Genomic DNA, 9,128 nt, shown 5'->3' with positions numbered 1-9,128 from the left:
AGTGAGCTTCCACACCAGAGTGAAGATTTGAATCTGGTCTCCCGGATCCTACTCTAACCACTACACTACATTGGATTTGAGGGGCAGGGCACATGAGCAGCAGTAGCAAGCAGCCAGGCCTGGGTGAGTCATGAAAGTCATGTGATATCAAGTTGTTTGGTGGTTGCTTCTGGACCTGGCCCCAATTAGTACTCCCTCAGAGACATATATCTGTTTTGTCCCTTTATCTCAGAGGGAAGAATCAGCTCCTCCTAGCCCTGATGGGTGCTTTGACCAAGCCATTTCCTAAAGACCCCTTGAGAAAATATCTACAAATGTTAAGAAACATTAGCATTACTTTGCAATAGGCACTGGATCTCCCAAGGCATGGAACATCTGGTCAAGCCAATGGGATAGAACCATTTCTAGTAAGCCATTCTTCCATGCTCCCAACAATATTCTTTTTTCCACTGAACTAATCACTACAATTTACATTTCAAGAAGCAACGTGATCAGGGAAGAGAGGAAATCTTACAAAAGTTGGTTGATATGCTACAAATTGATTTCCTTTGAATACTGATTTCCTCTGAGTTAGTGCAATCTTACAAAATAGATCAGTTTGGTCAATACAAGATTAGCTCTGTCAATTCAATCATAGCTTTAATAATAGTTTTATATTTTTTAGCATTTTGAAAAGTCTTCCATTTACTTGCCAGCTCTACTTTGGCAATAGTTAAGATGTTCCTCTCCATGACAGTATCTTCCATTCAGTGCACCAGCTGAAGAGGAAAACTGAGCTTCCATCTGTAGTCTAGAGTTGCAACTTCAGGCTGGGAAATTCCTGTAGAGTTGGAGGTGGAGCTTAGGAAGGGTGGGGTTTGGGGAAGGAAGGAACCTCAGCGGGCATAATGCCATAGAGTCTAGTGATCTCTGTAGTCTAGTGATCTTTTATAACTCCAGGGGATCTCTAGGCCCCACCTGGAGTTTGACAACCCTATTGTAGGCACAGGTATAACAGTACCCCCCAAAAGCAAGCCATGTCCTCTACGGGCGAGTGCAATGCTATCCAGAACAAGCTGTTTTACTTCATTATCAACTGGCTGCCTCATAGACTAATCTAAAATGAGCTCCATTTTATTAGACAATACCCAGCCTATTCCTGTCTCTGAGCATTCATCTGACGTAAGACCCAACTAGATGGGCTGGTTTTCAAACAGATGGGTCTGGAACACAGTCCCAACTCTATCCCCAGCATTTAAAATGGCTGTTTAAAAACAAAGGTGAGCTCATTCAGTCTTGGAATGTCACACTGGAAGGATAAAGGGATCCTGGCTTTCTCCCATAGCTCATGTATTCCACATGGGGCAGCAAAACCAGGGAAATAACTCTCCCCCAGTACCATTTCAGTGCAATAAAATGGCTTTGGGAGAAGGCAGGAGCCCTACTTCCCCTGGGACAGCATTCCAAGCCCAAATGTGCTCATCTTTATTTTTTTAACAACCATTCCCCACAGCTGCTGTATGACTATGGAGAAGCAGAGTTGAGTCTGGGAAAACCAGCATGTTTAATGTGGTCTTTAGATCACATTTAACAATTGCAAGGTTAGGATTAGGGCTATGCGTTTTGAAAAAAATCAGGTTATGTATAATTCTGATAGGAGGTCTTCAGCATTTCAGGCAGAACTTCTGTTCAATAGGATGCATTTTAAAATTAAGATATTGTTAAAAATTTGCATACACACAAAATCCTGATACACATCAAGCTAATTAAGAACCCTCATCTGGCAGTATCTGTCTTCATTTTGCAGGCATCTGACATACATGCAAAAAGAAAAGGAAAAAATGTTTCTTCAGGCTATCTCTTTACATGAGTCCTTCTCTTATGAGCCCAGCAATTTTAACTGTGCACTATTACTTATAAAAGTGACAGTTCGTATGGAAGGGCTGGTAAGAGCTCCTTACACTTGGGTTCAGTAAGAGAGATTTCATTCTGGCCCGATTTTGATTAGAACATAAATAGTTTTTTTAAATTGACCAAAATTTGAGGACGTGATGTTAATATCAGCTTCCACTTTAATTAAAAATTCATTCAAATTGGGGAACAGCTGATGATTCCAATAGAAGTTCCCAGTAGATGCATTAAGCATTTTACCCAGGCAGTCTTTTCATGTTTAATCAGAAGCAAATCCCATTGTGTTTTTACAATATCACTCCACTATTTGCATGGGTGAAATATTTTAAATAGCCACTGTCAGCATTATACCACAAACCTAAAAAGGCCCATCCGGCCCTACCTCCTTTCTAAAACCACTTGGCAGGCACCAGGAAAGGTGTCAACAGGTGCCATGGCACCATGCTGGGGGGCCCTGAGTCATGCTTTAATCTGGTAGTCCATTGCCACAAACACTGCATGTATCTTCTCTTCTCCCACCACTGCCATATGTTCCAAAAGACTGATATCAACATTGGAATCCACATTCAGGCAGCATTCACACTTCTCTTCTCAAACTACAGCAGTTTACGCTAGCATTGACCTCAGCAATGAATGGCATCACCTTAATATTGAAGAAGTGAAAGGAGTAGATCATTTATCTCTGCACTGGTAATGCAGACAGTACAGAAGTACATTACTGTTTTTTGAAATGTTGCTTTTTAGCAGATGTGTGTATGCGTCCTGTTTCTGCTTTTACAATGACACCATACCTTATTAATTGTTAACATATGGATTAACTCCGAGACAGATTCATAACACCTGAAATTTCAAAATGAGCTTGTAATTGCTGTGCTTGACAGGAATGGGACCTGTACACTGCCAGTTCACAGTACGTTCTTCCATGTATGTGAAAGTTACCTTGATGACTTTTTTTTTAAAGTTGCGTCTGTATCAGCTGATAATTAACTACATGTGTCTCTCCATCATTGCTGTGCTACTCTTTTGGTCTTCTGTTTCTGTAAGCCCATTGTGGGGCCTGCTTTCTATAAGCAAGTTATCAGCTGGCTCAAAACAGATGCATAACCAGAATGGAAAGGTAAGCCAAGCCAGCTAGATAAACATGATCTTTTAGGAGGAGAGAATGAACAAGGAGATATATGTTTTATGGTTCATGCACTATTCATATAACATTTATTAAAAATGGATTTTTTACAATCATGAAGCAGAAGGACCACTCTTGTTCATTCATCTACTCATGCATCCATACTCTGGAAGGCCACGCCAGGTTATGGACTGATGACACAGGAGAACTATGACTATGACAGTGGAAGTTTTGGGTTGGCATCTTAGCAGAGACCTGGTTGAAACTAGTCAGTCTGCAAGCCTCAAACTCTCCTGCTTATCACTGACCTGCATGAGACCTGTGTTAAGTCTTTGTCTCAGCTGACTCTCTTTTTTTGATATCTTATGATCCGCACCAGTTGTCAAGATTAATGAACTCCCTTGTGCATTTGTTGTTCTTCTTTCATGGTTTCTCTCTTCATCCTGGTTCTTTCACCTTCACAATCCAGCTCACATACCCTCCACCTGCTGACCAAAGTAAAAAAAAAAAGTTAGCGCAAGAACCATAATCATACATTCGAGGTTTCTTAATAAAATTTTGTGAAATTGCTGAAAAAGCCCTAGTTAAATGTCAAAAGTTACACAAACAACCCATAGCCTAGCACAGGGGTTCCCCTCTTCAGCCTGTGGGCATCTTTAGAATTTTAACACAGGGGGGTGGGCGCAACCACAAAATGGCTACCACGAAAGGCAAGGCCAACCACAAAATGTCAGGAAGTGAGGTTATGTATAACTCAAGTAGATACACTTCAATATTTCAGGCAGAAGTTCCATTTAACAGGATGCCTTTTATTGTAACCATATTGTTAAAAATATATTGTTCCAGACACACACAATAAGTATACATATTGGGATAGCTAAAAAAACCTCACATGGCAGTATCTGTCTTCATTTTCCAGGTATCTAATGCACTTTTGTAAAAGAAAGGGGGGGGAGATTATTCTTTTCCTGGCTATTCCCTTTACATGAACCATTTTCTCCTTAGCCAAGACATTTTGAATCTACACTATTACTTATAATAATGTCCAGGGTTGTGTGATATCGAGCACGGCACTCTGAAACTGTTTTACTGTATTTGTAAATTGTAAAGTTTTATCTTATATTCTGGTTGTTTTTATTTTAGATATCGTTATCCGCTCTGAGTCCACTTTCAGGGAGAGCTGGCTACAAATTTAATAAAATAAATAAATAATGACTGCTGGTGCTGAAAGGCAAGTGATATCTCCTTGCACATGTGTAAAGTAAGAGAAAGATTTTGGCAGATTATTTTAGGAACATAAATGATTTTTGAAAAGTGAAAAAAATGTAGTGATGGCTATTATCAACTTCTGCCTGAATTATAAAAATATATTAAAACTAGGAAGATTTGATGACTTAAACAGAAGTTCAAGTTACATGCATTCAGCATTTAAGCCATGCAGCCCAATTATGTTTAGTCAGAATCAAGTTCTACTGTGTTTTTAGAATATCATTCAGCTACTTGCACAGGTAAAGTACTTTACATAAGCCACTGTCTGCATTATACCATAAATATCAAAAACTTTAAAAGGCTCACCTTTCTACAAATACTTGGTGGCACCAGGAAAGGTGCTGGTGGGCACCATGGCACCCACAAGCACTATATTGTGGACCTCTGGCCTAGTACTTGCTTCTGCAAGTTATGTAAGTAAAACCATAGCAGCTGGTTTAGGCAGCTAATGCAAAAAGATTTAATGCAAAACTCTAGTTACCTAGCTAATAAAGCACAACTCAGTTGGCTTTGGTCAGACTAGTCCCTTTCTCTCCCCTTTCAGTTTGAATGGAAGCAGTGAGCTATATTGCCCCAGCCTTGGGCATGCAAGCTAACTCATTGCTTCTATTCAAATTGTTGACATGTTCACCAACCTGCCCTGCTGTGTTAAACAATTACAGAGTGCTCTGTCTTAACCACAGTTCACCAGACCAGGTGCACTTTGTAGTTAACTAGATTTGGGAAGAATTGTTTGGAGCATCACAGTTCATAGCACATAGGCAGTAACAGCTGTAGAAAATTTATTTCTTCCAGCATCAGTGTTCTTAAGATTTTGCTATTTCAGGAGAAAGAAACAATGAAGAAAGGCCAGGAATAAGAGTTGGGATTCATAAAGAAAAGGCAACCAGTCAACATTCAACCAATGACACTAGGTCTTAGGGGGTTACATCAGAAAGAGAGTGCACTGGAAGGAAGGAGGGTTGCTGCCATGGCAACAAGCAGCCCAAGGTTGGAAGAGAAGATGCTGCCATAGGGGGAAAAAAAAACAAGCTCTATTGATAGAAAGGGAATAGGTTTCCTAGCAACTGGGCACATCAGGCAACAGGATAACTGAATACTGGAGAACAATACAGACTGGAAGAATTGGACGAAACAAGAAAGAGAGGAAGAAGAGTGTTTGAAAAAGAAAATACGTTAGCATTCAAAAATTAATATTTGACTTTTGCACTGTGGATATTAATTACCTATAAACCCTAAGAGCTGCCCTTCCTCCTAGATCAATGCACCCTCATGTTGATCAGAACAATTGGTTTCTACAAAGGACTTTCTGGTAGAAGTTTCTGTCTTGTTCTTTTTAATTGCTATCCCAAACCAAGAAGATAGTTTCAGGTGGGTAGCCATGTTGGTCTGGAGTAGAAGAGCAAGATTCAGGTCCAGTAGCACCTTAGAGACCAACTAGATTTTTCGGGTGTGAGCTTTCTCAAAAAAGGTGCTACTGGACCTGAATCTTGCTCAGCCCAAACAAAGACCCTGTGTTGGAGTTCTGTCATGACTAGACATGGGCACGAACAGAAAAAAATGAACACGGTGTTCATTGTTTGTTGCCATCCATGAAAAACAAACAACGAACATTGACAAACATGATCCTGTTCACGAACATGTTTGTCGTTTGTTGTTCATGAGGGCCAGCAGGCTCTCCTCCAGCCATCAAGATCCCTACCGCACCACTCCCAGAAACCCTACCTGAGCAGGCAGCAGGAAAGGTACCAATAATAAATAATAGCTTGGGCCCAGAGCCTGGCAGCAGCCCTGGAACCTGAAAGGGTAGATCCCTATCCCACCACACACAAAGAAAATTCAAGCTCCAATGCACTCACCCTGTCTCTTTAACAGCAGCTGTCTCTCCCTGAAAGCCAGAGCTGGGAGACCCCCTCCCCCCTGATCTTTTCCTCGTATAACAAATTTGGAGCTCCAGTCCACACTTGGAAGGAAGACCTGCCTATCAAGCTAAATTGAGCTTAGATTGGGGTTTCCAGGGCAACAGCAGGAGTTCAGAGAGAGTTTAGACAATCCCTGCCTAAGTTGCTAAGGGAATTGATTGCAATTCCCTTAGCAACTTAACAACTGTAAAGGCACAGTACTGTAACACATGACAACATCAGTCTCCCACACAACAGTACCACAGCTCACTTCATATCAGAGATCACAAAAACACATTTGCTGTCAAAAACACTTTATTTCTTTCACTGCTTTAGGTTACACAGCAGGAGGGCACAACACAGGGCATCACGGAAGTCTCCCACACAATTTTACCCCGGGTCACTTCACATCAGAGAATCACAAAAACACAATTGCAGGCAAAAAACCCTATTTCTTTCACACCCTTAGGTTACACCGCATGAGGGCACAACACAGGGCATCACAGCAGTTTCCTACACAAAGGTTCCCGCCTTTTGGGGCTAGATGGGAGGGGTGAGGAGGAGGTAGCTTTTGCTTCCTGCAGAAATTTGCTAGCTGTTTGCAAATGCAAACAGCCAGCAAATGGGCGATTCTTGGATTTCCAAATATTTCGGATTTCCAAATATTCCGAAGTGATCCGAATTACTTCGGAAATATCCACTTTGGTATTTCCGAATCGGGGCCAGCATACTGGCCCTGATTCGGAAATACCGAATCTTTCCAAATTGGGCCCGATTCGGGTTTTTAACTCAAATCGGATACCTGAAGCGCACACTTCTGGTCATGACCATCAAGGAGTGCAAGAAGGAAGACCTGCCAGTTGTAGCTTTCCAACAAGTGTACATCTGGCAAAAGACTCTTGTATGAACTTGACAACTGACTGTGTACCCCAATGTACCTTTTTGGTAAACCATATAGGACTTGATCCTGAGAAGTACAAGATCAAATCTTCATTTATTTATTTACATCATTTACACCCCAACTTTCTACCTAATGGGAACCAAAGTGGCTTACATTATTCTACTCTCTTCCATTTACCCTTAGAACAACCCTGTGAGGTAGGTCAGGCTGAGAGAGTATGATTTGCCCAAGGCCACCCACTAAGCTTCCACAGCAGAGCAGGGATTCGAACTTGGGCCTCTCAGATCTTATTCCAGCACTTAAACCACTATTCAAAACTGGCTGTTTTCATAGTCGTAAGAATTGAGAAGATTATCTAGTCTAAGGCCCTTTTCGCACTTACGGTTTAAACCACCATTTATGAGCATTTGCCCCGATCGCAGTGGCTTCGGCATTGCACCTGTTCATTTCACACTGTCCACTGCAATTTCGATTTGGTGTCTGTGCTTCATTTCAAAACCTCGCTGCAATTTTGGGCTTTTGGGGCCTTGCAATTCACGTCACACCTTTTTTTAAAAAATTGAGCATGCATAGTAACGTTGCAATGTTGGAACCCTTCCCCCCCTTTTGCTGATTGGGCTGTCCCCTGCCCACTGGAGAGGCAATTGGTGGCAGAGTTCTGGGGGAAAACATGTACCACTCTCATTTTTTTAAATCAAGCCAGGAAAGGGTTAAAATGCTGCCAATTCATCTCCTCCCAGGAAGCAGAGGCTTGTTTCCAAAGGGCTGTGCAAAATGCTTGGGTTTTTTTCTCCTCTTTGGCAAAGTCTGAAACATGCCTGGGAGGGAGGGAAAAGCAGCCATTTAATCCTTTCCTGGCTTTTAAAGCCAGGAAGGAAGTGCAGGAACATTACAACGTTGCAACCCATTCTTGTCTTAAAAAAAAAAAAAGAATGTGTGTGCATACCCTAAGGGAGGAAGGAGAAAGCAGCTATTTAACACTTTCCTTGCTTTTAAAGCTAGCAGGGAATTAGCAGCAAGCTTAGGAATCATTCCTGGCTTTTGAAAAAAAATAAAAGAGCATGAATACCGGGAGGAAGGAAACCAACGAAGAAGCAGCCTTATGACCCCCAGCTCGCTTTACTAAAAAAAATGGTGGACAAGGAGTTCAGAGAGCTGAGGAGGGTGGGAGTGGTTAATTCTGCACAAACCAATCAGCTCCCAGGGAAAAGGAGAGGGGGGGAAGAAGCAAAAAGGGGGCAAAAGTGTTCACATTAGCAAAATGCGGGCCAGCTGCCAGTCGGCAGCGAACTTAAAAAAACATCGGGGTATGTCCGCAGGGGGAAAAATCGGGGATACAGCAGACAAAAAGCAGGACTGCATCCCATGACTGCTTTTAAGTGTGAAAACCTTGCAAACATGGGATGTGGAACAGGTACAAACGCGCTCTAAAAACCGAGTGCGAAATGTACCTAAGTCATCTTCTTATACCAGATCTTCTATATTAAGCATTTCCATAGGATGGTGTTCCAATTTTATCTTTAAAACATGTAAACAGACTGGCAACTTACATTTTAAAATATAACTGGAATCTTACATTTTAAAATATAATATCTAGTACATAATTTTTGTACTGGATATTATAAATACATTCCCCCTTCACCTTACATTTAATAAGGTTGATCGAACTATTCTCCAAGGAGCCTTCCTCCAACAAGTACCTCTTCCTTAGAGAAAGAGCCACAAGTTACAGGAAGGCTCCTTAGGCTGGAGGAAGTCTTCAACCTTTGCTCAGTCAGTGGGAGGATGGGGGAAGTATCCACCTCACCAAGTAATCTAGCTATGTTTTTAACATGTGTTGTCAAGTCTATACGGATGGGAATTAATTTGTCTTTTTCATAATGATGCATGAATGACATTACTGTGAGGTATTTTTTAAAATATCTGATTTTCCTGTAGCCTGTAAGAATAGAATCTTATATAAGAAGAAACAGGCGTAGCATGTTGTTATTGTGATTAACAAAGCAAAGCCAAAAAGAAGCATTTTGATTTTAAACCTTTTTGG

This window comes from Eublepharis macularius, chromosome 3 (assembly GCF_028583425.1).
Source record: "Eublepharis macularius isolate TG4126 chromosome 3, MPM_Emac_v1.0, whole genome shotgun sequence".
Taxonomy (NCBI): domain Eukaryota; kingdom Metazoa; phylum Chordata; class Lepidosauria; order Squamata; family Eublepharidae; genus Eublepharis; species Eublepharis macularius.
This window is presented reverse-complemented; position numbering follows the sequence as displayed.